Source organism: Pteronotus mesoamericanus, unplaced genomic scaffold, assembly GCF_021234165.1.
Source record: "Pteronotus mesoamericanus isolate MK-2021 breed Mesoamerican mustached bat unplaced genomic scaffold, CSHL_Meso_final contig_90, whole genome shotgun sequence".
Taxonomy (NCBI): Eukaryota; Metazoa; Chordata; class Mammalia; order Chiroptera; family Mormoopidae; genus Pteronotus; species Pteronotus mesoamericanus.
In genome coordinates, this window is record NW_026555277.1 from 3,776,379 (window position 1) to 3,790,349 (window position 13,971).

The window sequence follows — 13,971 nt, forward strand, 5'->3', positions numbered from 1 at the left end:
TGCAGGGAGCAAGACTCTTTCAAGGATAATTTGGTCACTCAATCTACTCTCCTGGGCCAATGGTCCCTGAGTTTCAGTTAACCTGAGAAACACTAGGTGGCCTTTAATAGGTTCAGAGATATTTCTCATGTACCGACCTCCCTGGAGCTATGCAAGAAGGCAGCGTAGCCATTACTATTCAAGGGACCTGTAGGTTTCCATCTTTGTTCTATGGCTGGGGTGGTCCTCCCCTGTCTAGTGCCCTCAAAGCACATCTCTCTGTGACGAGACTGGGGTAATAAGTGTGGGCCTTCAGAGCCATGCAGAGAAACCTGGGCATAAAAGCCTTATGTTCCGCTCTACAGTTCCCCTGGAGTACGAAAGCAGCACGTACTGGAATATGTTCTTGGGAATTACATAAAATGAAAATATATAGAAATTACCAAACACAAATTAATATTTCAATATATTGTCCCTACAAAACACAAATATTCACAATAACCACTGTGCTAAGCAGAGGTCCACATACTTTCTCAGTTCCTGGAATTCTTCAGTATTTTCCTCTTGTCACTTATTGGCCAGAACTAGTGCCTATTGTTTCCACTTTATGGTGAGGACTAAACATCTAAATAACTATTTATATTGTAAAACTTAGTAGCTCTTTGAAAAAATGATAGACATACACTGAGCAAAATCTTTTTATTTCATTACAAACTATCCAGGATTATTTTCTAAAAGGTCCTGTGCAAACATTGGGCGTCACACAATTTCTCAAAATGTAAAACCCCTGTGGGCACTGCCACCTTCTTTTTTGTCCCCTGACGGTGTTTGCCTGAGACTTGCCTTCAGTGAAAACCACTGTCAAAACCCAGCTCCACAAAGACATGGCACCATCAAAAGTAATGTGCTACAATATGATGGGGAAGCAATGTGGCCAAAAATGTGTTGTCTGTTTTCCCTTGAAAACTCAAAAAAAAATTTCTCCTATGAGTTTGTGACAGTTTCCAGGGGCAACTTGGTGTACAGTTTGGGGAACCAGGGTACTATCCCATTTCCAAGTGTTTTTTCATTTTTTTCATACAATAATTGTAGAAGGATACAGACTTTACTTACTTGGTTTTTAAAAATGAGGACACCAGATTTTTAGGTTTAGTTACTAGTTTAAAGTTTTGGCTAGAAGAGGGGAAAACAGGGATTTGAGACAAGGATCCTGAGTCCCTGTCGTAAACCTGTATTTTCCAATGAATAAATTAAGGGGAGAAAAAGTATTTATAGCTTACATCATTTTGTTAACTTCATTCCTTGATTTTACCCTCACATATAAACTATTCAATATACACTAACATTGTGCTTACTGCTGAGCTTGGGGAGGGAAACCCAGAGTGAGGCTGACCTCAAAAAGCTGAGCAGGCCACAAAGGAACAATAAAGTGAATAAAGGTGCTGTTGTTAGTGTAGGCAATTACCTAATTACTAATAAGAAAGAGGAGCAAAGGAAATTAGACAATGAGTTTCATAAACTGGGGAGCATGGCCTGTTTGCTTCGCCAGGGTGCTACAGCTAGACCTACTGCAGGGGGCCACAGCGTTGCTCCACCTCAGGGACTAATGCTCCTCCCTTCCACCCTTGGGTTCCAGACTGGTGGGCGTGAGGGAGCGGGGGAGGCAGGCGCATGAGCAATGAAAGTCAAAATGGCACAGGGGAGGTGCTTGACCATAGAGGCTTGTCAGTCTAACTGAGAAGTGGACCCCATCAAAAAGACCATGAAAGCTTGGGAAGTTCATTGATTTTTAAAAATACCTGGTCCATCCCAAACCCAAATAGGGGAACAAAGAAGCGTGCGCGCTCTCTCTCTTTTTCTCCCTCTGGCTCATGACCTGCACTCACCCCATGCACTCAAGCATGCTCTCTTCATCGTCATGTGGCCTTGGAAGCTGTGTGGATGATGGTCATGCAAAGTCAATACCCAGGCACCAGATAGGAGCCTGAATACCTCAGCACAACAATGGATTGCAGCTGGGAACACAAGCTAAACTAGCCGGATGCTAGACTGAACTGAGTTTTAATATGGCAGAAGATCCCTGGACATTTGCTCTATTTCTGGCTCTAATTTTCCGTGATGAGACAGAGGGAGTTGGGACATTGGAACTCAGGGGCAGCTCCTATATCCACCTGAATAAATCATCTTGCCACACCTCAATCTCCAATGTCCTTGGAATGGTCCTTGGAAAGCTTTCTTCACAATCCCATGGAAGAGCCTGATCTCTTGCAACAACACTGTCATGGAATTATGTTAGGGTACACAAGGGAGAAACATGACCATATGAGCAGAAAAACCTCACAGAGGATCTAAAGCCTGAGGGGAAGTTATGTACTAAAGAGCTTTCAAAGTACCATCATGCTGACCGTCCCTAAAATTCCATCTCCAGCAGAGGCAGTAGGGAACGCAAAGGAGCAAAACAGAGAGATCCTAGTCTGTCTGGGAAAGGAAAGCACAGAGAGTTAGGGAGGCAAGAAGAGTAGGATAGTACCTAGATATGAATGTGAGGAGGGAGGGAGGGGTCAGATTACCAGCATTTTCTGGGAATATACCCAGTAATTTAGTGTTTCCCAAAGACTGACATTTGATGCTGAAAATATGCCTCTTAATAAAGGGATCCTGTGATCCCCTCTTGAAATTTCAAAATGAAGTAAGCATTACAAAAGCTTTCAGGATGTCTGCTGATTAAAAGAACAAACCAACAAAAGAAGGCTTTTGGTTAATCCAGCATTTATTCACTTAGATATACTGCTCTCTAACGCCTGCTGCTGTAGGCAAAAAGGAACTTCCAATTCTTGCTTGCCTCTAGTGATAAACTTTCCTTAAACCATTTCCGATCAATCAAGTTTTCTTTAATAGACAATGCATCTATGCTGATTTTTCTCGTTAATTCAATTTGACCATTAGATTCCACATAGAAGTGAAGTCATATGATATGTGTCTTTCCCTGACTGGCTTATTTCACTTAGCATAATGTTCTCCAGGTCCATCGATACTCACAGATGGAGAGCAGGATGACAGCTAGTTGCGGGGAGGGGGAGCAGTTAGGGGGTGGAGAGATTAAGAAAAAAAGGAAGCAGGGATCAGGGACATGGACAACAGTGTGGTGATTGCCAAGGGGCACAGGTATAAGGGGACTAAAAGGTAATGGAAAACAAATACAATAAAGAGTTTTTAAAAAGACAATGCATGTACCTATGCTTCCTATTCCTCCTTTTTGGGAACCTGGGGAGAGATGTTGGGTAGCTATAAGGACTATATGTTTAATCAGGTGGCCCATGTCCTTGCCTTATAGACCAAGGATGCAAGTAGGTGCCAGAAACTTCCAGTGCAACAAGGAGTTTGCAGCCTGAGCAGCTTTGATTTAGTGTACTGAACAAAGGCCTGTGTGACTTCTGTTACATCTTCTGTTAAAGAAGCAGAGCCCTGTAGACTGGGCGGAACTTAAATAAATATGCATGCCAAAAATTGCCTTCAAGGGGAAAGCAAGGTTGTCTCTACTCAAGGGTAGAGTTGGCTCTGTTACAATTCAAACATACCATAAAAATGCTTAATGATACATTTTCATAAGCCTTGCCCATCAAAAGCCCCACGTGCCTGATCTTAAAATTGCAATGCTAATGGATCAGAGTTTGGAGAGAGATTTATTAGCAAATTAATGGGGGATATGTTCATCTACCAGCCATGGTTAAAATATATCGAGCATTTATAATGTGCCAAAACCTGTGTGGAATATATGTGCGTCTTCTGAAGTCTCAAACAGCTCTGAAGAGCTGCTGCTACAAGCTGTCCCAGTTTTGGAGACAAAGGACTTAACTGTAACGCATCACACCATTACGTGCATGGCGAGAGCAGGATGGAAATCCAGGTATAAATAAGCCTAGGTCCACGGTCCTACCCACTTATTTTTTAAACAAACATTTAACAAATAAATTATTTCTAAACAATTTGTGCTTTGATTTGTAACATGATACCAAAAGATTTTAATTTTTACACCCCCAAAAACTCACTTTGGAAGCTACGTTCCAAGCAGCCCGGATGCCTGCCCCGGCCGCCAGCCCAGGTGGAGAGGGGAGAGACAGACCAATCCTTCTCATATTGCTTTCTGACCACCTCTGGGCTCTACTCCAGCCAAAGTGGGTGTGGTGGGGAACTCCGCAGGCTTCGGACCCCGTCATCAGAGGTTTCAGACATCTGGCTTTACTGACACGTAAGTAACGGTGCATATGAGAGAGCTCTGACCTGCCCTGAGTGGGGAAGCGCAGTTAGCAAGCGGGTCTAAGCTGAATGTCTCTGCCGGTCAAATTCGTCTGATTAGGAGCACACCAACGTGTTTCAGACTAAAAAGGAAAAGAAATATTACCTTCAAATGGATCCTATAATTTTTAATGTGTTGGTTACCATTTTGGGGATAGCATTAGGAAATACAGTAAATTTTAAAATCACTTCTGACATTATTTGTGAATCAATACAATTCTAAAACTGTCACAAGCCATGGCAAAGATTTGCAATACTGACTTTTAAAATTTAACGGCAATAATTGAAGGCTTGGGTGGAAAGAAAGCGGCAACTGATTAGAAATGAGAGGTTTCAACAAAAACTCGTGATAACGTTACCTCAGGATAGACCATCATGCAGTCAGTGGCTGGAGCCCCGCCTCTGTTAATTGCATAATTCTTAAGTGTGTAAACTTCAAGAAAATTTGAATCATCTGCATTAAACAATATTATAGTGCTAAGAAAAAAATTAAGCTCCTTTGCTATGCTATTCATCAGCAGTTCTATAGTTAACCGCCTACCAGCATTTTCATCAGCTTTCTCCCTAGCACCCGCTGACAGTTCTGTTTCTGCTCAGATAAAACAACACTCCCGTGAACTTGTACTGTACAACAAACCAGCCCTCTTTCCCAAAGAGCTGAAAATAGAGAAGTACCAAACTACGAAGTAAACCAAGTCATAGTAAATTCTTCTAAGTATCAAGATGAAAGACATAAAAGCCAGTCGCAAATAAATATATTTGTATTTAATACCTAGATATGGGTTTCTTGATTCTCAGTGGTTTCCCTCATAGATTAGATGATTGTTTATCAATTATTTATTCTGCACACTTCTTTTGTGGTGGAGCCCTTCCCTCCATTAGTGACTTTGGGTTTGACTGGGCAACCTACTCTGAACTTTGGAGCGTGAAACCTTAAAGGTGCATGTGTGGTCTGGCTCACCTTTGTGCGCTCTTAGGATACATTTGAGAAAAGCATACTCAGGTAGTCACTGCTCCTTCTCACGTGAGGCAGAACCAATGCAGACAAGCCCGGCTGAAGCTGAACCTGTCCAGGTGACCCAGGTGACCCGCAGACCCATGGGTGAGAAAAATGGATGCATTTTGTTGCATTTGGGTGCGGTTTGTTAGACAGAGTCATTGTAGCTTAGCATGTCACCTCACTCCACCTCCACACATGTCTAATGACAATTCACGCTAGCCCCCTCTGACAAACTCTACAACTGAGTAGGTTTAAGGGTCAACTTAAGTTATTTTTCTTTGTCTCTAGCAAATACAAAATTGCCACTTCAGTGTTTCCTCTCTACTGGCAAAAATTTTCTCTTCCCATTCCTCTGGTCCAGCTTCTAATTTCGTGTAACTTGAAACAGGACCTTCACCCAGCAGGTTAAGAAAGGACCAGACCACCTGCTTGCATGGTTGTCTGCATCTCTGGGTGGACAGCGTTCCTATTTGAGTCCATAAAGCTACATTTTGCCTGTGTCCATTACCAGAGTGACGGCTCTGGTGTCTGATGTTGGACAGTCTAGTTACTCCTGTCTTGAGTGGCTCTCTCATGATCTCTGATATTTTTTATCTCTGTATGTTCACAGGCAAAATGGTCTTGGGTGTTCAAAGAGGCTTCTGCACAGCATTCTTAGGTGGCTGAGACGGGGGACGTCCACCCCTTTACCCTAAGTCTAGCTCACAGCCTCATCAGCCTCTTTGCAGAGATAACAAAACATAAAATACTCCCCAATAACATCTATGGTCCATCTCCAAGCCAGCGGGGAGCCTGAGAACACCTGCAGAAACTGGAGCGTGGTCTTTATCATCTCCTGCCTAAGCACACGGCTTGGTTGTCCTTCGCTCACTGCACAGCAGAGCCCTTTGGAGAGCCTCAACCTCAGCTCTGCCGAGTTCCCGGGTCTGCCGCAAGTTATGTGTTGCTCTTTGCCATTAAAGGCAGGACATTTATTTAAACAAGAAGGAATCCAACTGGGTTAATGAAGGAGAGAGTAATTTCCTCACTGAGGAGAACATAGGCAGGAAACTCTCAGATATCCCACACAGCGATGTTTTCACTGATATGTCCCCTAGAGAAAGGGACATAAAGGAAAGAATAAACAAATGGGACTTCATCAAAATAAGAAGCTTCTGCATGACTAAAGAAAACATCAGCAAAATGAAAGGGAACCAACTGTATGGGAAAATATATTTGTCAATGATATCTCAGACAAGGGTTTGATCTCCAAAATATATAAAGAACTCACACAACTCTACTCCAGGAAGATAAACAATCCAATTTAAAAATGGGAAAAGAACTTAAAAGGACACTTCTCCAAGGAGGACATACACAGGGCTCAGAGAGATATGAAAGGATGCTCATCAACACTAGCCATCAGAAAAATGCAAATTAAAACCACAGTGAGATACCACTTCACACAGGTCAGAATGGCCATCATAAACAAATCAACAAACAACAAGTTCTGGCAATGCTGTGGAGAAAAGGGAACCTAGTCCACTGTTGGTGGGATGCAGACTGGTGCAGCCACTGTGGAAAACAGTTTGAAATTTCCTCAAAAAGCTAAAAATGGAACTGCCTTTTGACCCAGTGATTCCACTGCTGGGATTATACCTTAAGAATCCCGAAACATCAATTTAAAAGAACCTATGTACCCCAATGTTCATAGCATCACAATTTACAATAGCCAAGTGCTGGAAGCAACCTAAGTGCCCATCAATAAATGAGTGGATCAAAAAACTATGGTACCTTTACACAATGGAATACTATGCAGCAGAAAGAAACAAAGAGCTCCTACCCTTCCCCACAGCATGGATGGAACTGGAACTGGAGAGCGTTATGCTAAGTGAAATAAGCCAGGGCGTGACAGACAAATACCATATGATCTCACCTATAAGTGGAACCTAATCAACAAAACAAACAAGCATGCGAAATATAACCAGGAACATTGAAAGAAAAAAGAAACCAACAGTAAGGAGAAGGAAGGAGGGAGGGGAAGAATGGGAAAAGAAGGGGAAGGGCCCAATCAAGGAACACATGTAAAGGACCCACGGACAAAGCCAAAGTGGGGAAGGATTGAGGGTGGGAGGTGGGGGTGGGTGGGGCAGGGAACAGTGGTCATGGAAACTGGAGACAAATGTATTTGAACAATTAAAAAAATTAAAAAGAAAAAAAATTTTTAAAAATCAAGTATTTGCAACTTGATGTGAATCTGGGAAGTCAGGTAAGAGACTCTAAATTTGGGGGTGCAGAAAAGAAGATTGGAAGTTACTCATTAGACAATAGAAAGTTTACATGTTTCAGCTGTTTTTTATATAAGTAGTTAAAAAAATCAAGGAAAGAAAATTAACGTATATCTTATTTCAAGTTATTGTCACCATGTTTCACGTACAAGTTACCAAGGTCAGTTTTCTTTTAGGTGAGTACATCAAAAGAATAAATTTGATTGACAGTTTGGATTTGAATGGTTGGATATTTATCTACAGAATGTTAAGTTTCATGAGAGCAGGTATTTCATTGTTTGGTTCACTGCAGAAAACTAAGGGATGTCAGTTGCTTTAAAAATAAACAAAAGTGTACGAGGGGGAGTGAATTGATACAAGCAAGCCTAAAGCTTTTTCTCCCTATTTACCTTTGACTTAGAAATAGCTGACAAATTTGGGATCAAATTAAAGAGTGTGACTTGGATGTTACTTTTATTTTCCCCATTTCAATTATTTAGCTAACCAAGCACAAGCTCTTCTCCTTCCTAAAGACATGTAAAATCATCACACAGGTTATGTCTGGCTCTTTGTTCTTCAAATCCCAACATTCTTTTCCATAAACATAGGTGTGAGCATCTTGAAAAATTAACGTGTTCATCATATTTAACAGTTTTTTATCTATTAAAAGGAAATAACCCATTATTTGTAATAAAATCTATAAGGTCATCTTTTTCTTAACCAAGGAAAAAACAAGAAGTATTTTGAACACTGTAGCTGGATTTTTATAACATGTTTCCCCAGGATAATAGTTTGATCTTGATTCCTAGCTACAATCCCCTGACTACCTGGGTAGCAATGTAATGTTTACACAGGAAGTTTACAAAGGAATTAGACTGTTTAAAGCTTTGGTTAGTTTCCTATGGAAAATGTAAGCTCAACTCCAAGGAAAAACAGTTTGAAAAGGCAACTTCATGGATATACACACCCACTATTGACTACAGACACTCTAGGAGGCAAACATCCATTTTAGCAACTAAATTGAAAACACAGGGTCTACTTTTGTACTCTTACAACATATTCATTTCCAACTCCACCCCTTCAGCTCAGAGGATCACAGGGACACCCTGGAGGAGAGAAAGAAATCAGCCCCCGTTACATTTCTTTCTTCATCCTTTTCTCCCATATTATCCTAAGATCAGATTTGAGAAGAGAAATGCTGAATTTCAGCCAGCAGTCAATGTCGTATGAATAGATAAGGACAAGAAAAGGTCTCCTTTCCACTCTTAGAGAAGAAGGCACATGGTTCTCACTCACACAGCACCCAGTGCCTTGGAGCAGGCACCCCGTGATACTGTGTTGTGTACTGGTATGGAATAGTAAAGATGACTTTGGTAACTAGCCTGGAACAGAAAATCTCAACCCAAGTCGGCTTAAGCAATACTGAGACTCAGATCTCTGGGAGCTCATTCTTGATGGATCTCTTCTGTTTCTGCACATCCTGTGAGCAGAGGCACTGCCTGTCCTCCTTCCAGTCTATCTTTTGAACCATGTTTATATGGTTAGTAGTTTTGGAAGACAGAGACATTGTGTCCCTTCAAAGTCAACAGCAGGGTTATTTATAATATAAATAGAATAAAAGTATAATAAAAAATAATGTCTCACCCTGACTGGTGTGACTCAGTGGGTTGGGAGTTGTCCCACAAACTTAGAGGTTGCTGGTTTGGTTCCGGTTCAGGGCGCATGCCTGAGCTGCAGGCCAGGTCCCTGGATGGGGGTAGGTGAGGGTCAGCCAATCAACATTTCTCTCATACATCAATGTTTCTCTCCCTCTTTTCCCTCTTTCTAAAAATAAACAAAGAAAATCTTTAAAAATAATAATGTCTCCTTTATGGGCAAAGAACAAGCATGCTTACTGCACATTATGACAATTCCTAAGCACAAGTTCCCTAAGTTCAGGGTTTCTCTCTTTCAGTACAACCTTCTGTGAGAGCAGGTATCGCCTGGCCCTCTTCACATCATCCTATGAGAATGCGGGGCCCAGGGAACCAGTGTACCTGCTGATACCCTGGCTGCCACTACTGCTTGTAGAAGTAACCCATCCTTGGTTACTCATTCTGGAGTTTCAGGCCTTCTATCAGCAGCCACCGCACTCTGTCAGGCTACCTTGCTGACTTGCAATAAAGGTACGTTTTCAGGTGCTTCACAGACCTTGACCATCTCATCCCAAGAAGCCTAGAGAGGCAGCAGACCCCCAGCATGCCTCCGGGATCCACTGCAGCTTCTCCGCGATTCTTTTTGTTCTGCTCACTCCTGTGCATTATTTAAATCTCAGGCGGGTAGTGGGATAGATGGCTGCAGACGTGCTGGTTTGCAAACAGGCCTTGGACATGGAAGACAAGGAGAGATCCACTGCAGAAGCAGGAGGACCCATCCGCGTTGGTAGGAGGCGGGCGGAATAGCCAAGAGAACTTACATACAAGGAGTATCTTGGGGGGGCCGCAAAATGAGATCGCTGCATCTGCCCTCCAGAATCTTCAAAGTTTATACAGGGGCCTTCACTGTGTTCATGTATTCAGTCCAGATGGTCTCCGTAATATCTCAAAGATCACGTCCAAAAATCTCAAAGATTTACTCTCTCAGAGATTATGTCCTTGAACACAGCTCTTAGAAGGGGCATGGTGGGCGAAACATACATCCCAAGGCCAGGGAAGGCGATGAGGAACCCCTCAGCTTGCAGGTCGGCCTCCAGCCATGGCCTCTAAGTGACCTTCTCCAACACTCCACCCCTTCTGAGTGGCTCTTACAGTCCTATATGCCCCTTTCTCTACCACGTGCCTTGAGCACTCCGCGAGGGGTTTCACCAGCTTGGAGGCAGCTCCTTAGGCAGCCCTGGAGGTCACAGGCTCGCTCCTATAAACCATGTCAACGGCAGGGAGGGAAAACGAAGGAATATGAACTGAGTTTGTCCAGAGAGGGCCTGGGCAGGAGTTTGGGAGTGGGGAAGACAGAGAATTTTTATGAGGAGCAACTGTATTTCATGTGGGTATTGAAAGTCATAGAGATGAAGATCATGGGTTTTTAAGATAGTTTACCGTGAATTAGGAATGAATCTCTCACCCTGGCCAATGTGGCTCTGTTGGTTAGGGCGAGGTCCTGTTAGGTAGCAGTCAGAAATGACTGGCCAGAGGGGAAATAACAGCAAGGCCCTTGTAATGTAACAAATGACAAAGAACTTAATACAGGAGGCTGGAAGCAAAAGAAAGACATATCTCACCAATTAACCCAGCAGTCCTGAGCTCTGCTTGATAAAACTGCCAGTGTCCTGGGCATTGCAAGCAAAGCAGCAAGAGGAGGGGCGAGGCTTTGAGCCTGAGCTCAGAAAAGGCGCTTCTGTAACAGTGTTACTCTCTGAGAGTCACAAGCAGGAATTACACAGCAGGAAGACATGTGCTGGGAAGGGGGGCCTCTGTAACAACGTCATGAACTAGGACAAAAAACCTTTACTGGGAAAGAAAGCCTTTTAGCTGCATATTGTTCCCAAGATTTAGAAGGGGGAGAAGGAGGGGACCTCTGGAAGCTAACTAAGGTATATAACCCCTGAACCCCAATAGTCGACGTACCTAAATTAGTTAAGTACCCACTTGTACCTTCGGCTCAAGTGTAGAGGACAAACTTACTAACAAACTCACTGACAACTTTATGGGCGCCTGCCTGCAGCTTTGTGCTTGTGTGTTTCACAGACAGCTATTCTTTCCGCTACATGTTTGTCTCTCACTTGAATACGCGTCTTGCAGGCTAGAAAAGAACTGAGGCAGGGAGGGAGCCTCTTGACTCGGATCTCTCTCCCCTCACCTGTAACAATCCCCTAGACCAACAAGTCGCAGGTTCAGTTCCCAGTAAGGACAAGTACCCAGGTTGCAAGTTTGATCCCTGTTGGGGCACATATGAGAAGGCAACCAACGGATGTCTCCCTCTGTCTCTCTCCGTTCATTGCTTCAATCTACAAGCAATGAAAAAATGTCCTCAGGTAAGGATAAAGAAAAAAAAAAGAATGAATCTCTCTCTCCCTCTCCTCACACTTAGTAGTGTTGAGACATTAAATACAAATTGTTGTGTTCAATTACTAGTATAGAGTTTTTTGAACTACTGTTTTCCATGCAGAGGTAGGGCTGTGTGGAATATTATGTGTGTGATGTTTAACTGATGCTTTGTTGAAATGGGAAAGTGGGTAAAAATAAATCTCCAGAAAATCACATAATTGTGAGTAATAAAATCCCTGGGATAATATGTTGTTTCCAAATGGGGCAAATGTGTAAGTGCTGAGCTAATTTTCCACAAAAACAAAATAGAGGGTGGGTGAGGGGTTAAGGGAAAAAAAGAGTTGAAAAGACCAGAAAACTGGGATTATTAGAAAGCATAGCTGGCCTACACATAGTTTCCCATCCTCCTTTCTATTAACAGGCCCAGGAACTTGCAAAAAGATTTTATCTTACTGTCTTGACTGTTGTCCCAGTTTCCCAAGGAAATTTGTCTCTGTAAGATTCCAGTAGAAATACTCAAGGGTGGATAATTTTACACATCCACTTGATTGGGCTGCCAGGTGCCCTGACATTTGGTCAAACATTACCCTGGGTGTGTCTCTGACAGCCGGGTTTTTTTTTCTTTCTTTTTTTAGATGAAATTAACATTTGAATCAATGGAATGAGTAAAGCAAGTTTCCCTCCCTAATGTGGGTGGGCCTCCTTCAATCAGTTGAAAAGAGGACTGAAACAAAAACACTCAACAATGCCTTCTGCCTACCCAGTTCAACTGAAATGAAGGTCTTTTCTAGGTTTCAGATGCTCCGCCCCCCGCCCCCCGTCCCCGCCCCTAAGCACTAAGCATCAGCTCTTGGGACTCCAGCCTCTGGCTCTCAGACTGGAATTCACACCATCAGCTCTCAGGCCCTTGGACTCCCACTGGAGTTGTGCACATCAGCTCTTTCTGATGCTCTAGTTTGCTGCCTGCAGACCTTGGGACTTCTCAGCCTCCATAATCCTGTGCGCCGATTCCTTACAATAAACCTGTGTGTGCGCGCGTGTGTGTTTGCACACACGTCCTAGTGGTTCTGTTTCTCTGGAGAATCCTGACTTGGTAACATCATAAAAGATAATGACATACAAAACCCATTTTTCTAAACCAGATAATAAGAATTAAGCAAATAATAAAGAGTCAGTTAGTTACATATCCTGTTCCTTCCTGGGATTTCAGTAATATTCCTGTTCCACTAAGAAGAAGGACAATGGCACTTGAACCCAAGGGCAGAAGTGTTCACGCCACAAATGAAGCCTGTCCTTTGAGTGTGAGAACATGGAGATGAGCTTCAAATTGGTCACAGAAAATAGAGTGCATAACAAAAGTTCCCTGCAAAGGTACTCTCTCTAAAAAACATGAAAACATATTCATTTTCTGCATTGCCCCTAATTACCCTAGTAACTTAAAGAAGTTAAAGACTGGTTACATAGAAGTAGAAAAAAGTGGATTGAAAATAAAGAGAAACAATATCTCTCCCAGTTGGGGGAGCATTGATTATAAGCAAATCTAGTCTTTCAAACATTAGCTGAAACAAGTACATCATTTCCTATTGCTTCATTGTAGGTTTTAACATCTATTTCAGTTTTAGGTGCAATATTACAAAGTTTAAGTATCCAGGCAACTCTTGTGGAATTAATACATTTTAGAATGCACAGTGTTTAAACATGAATTTTTCAGTATAAAATTACTTTGAAATGGCGCAAAACATAGGCTATATATTGAATCTACATATTGAAAAGACAAAGTATATATTTTCCATGAAATATATAAGGCTATAATAGTAATTCTATAAATAATAGTAACATTTGAAGAAAAAGGATAGTATCAAATTTCCCTTGGATTTGGGGCATTTAATATAAAGTGAAAATAGCATTCTTAGTGTAAATTTATTAAAAGCACTTCTTGTAAATCTCTGTGAGTTATAGCTGCATCCCAGTAAAAGTCACATAAATCTGATGTTGTTAAAAATATACTCAAATATTGACAATTTTAAAAAAGCTTTGTGAAAATAAATTAAAAATAATGAATGAAGAAATAAAGCAGATATGCAAAGAGTAGTGTGTGAGGAGAAATAAGTACTGGTTCTTTGCAAGGGAGGAGAGAACTAATAAATATACATAATGGAATTTTTTAAAAACATGGCAAGTCTAATAAATTTGCAAAGAAATATATATATGCAATATTTTTATAAAATAGGAGGAATTTTTTTAAGTCATCAGCATTTTTAAGTCAGCAAATAATAATTACCATTATATATAAAGTACACTAGTGTCGGGGAATTTTAAATTATAAAGTTGACATGTTATCAAGTGGTAAGAAAAACATGAAGAGATCTACAATCGCCAACTCAGTTTTTGTTGTTGTTACAGAGAATTGCTCTTGACTGAGAATCTGAGA

General features: G+C 41.7%; 1 pseudogene; it reads left to right on the forward strand.

The window, feature by feature from the left end:
• The first annotated feature begins 9,848 nt into the window (after positions 1 to 9,848).
• Positions 9,849 to 13,971, forward strand: part of LOC129080583 (arginase-2, mitochondrial-like) — a 49,309-nt pseudogene continuing 45,186 nt past the window's right edge.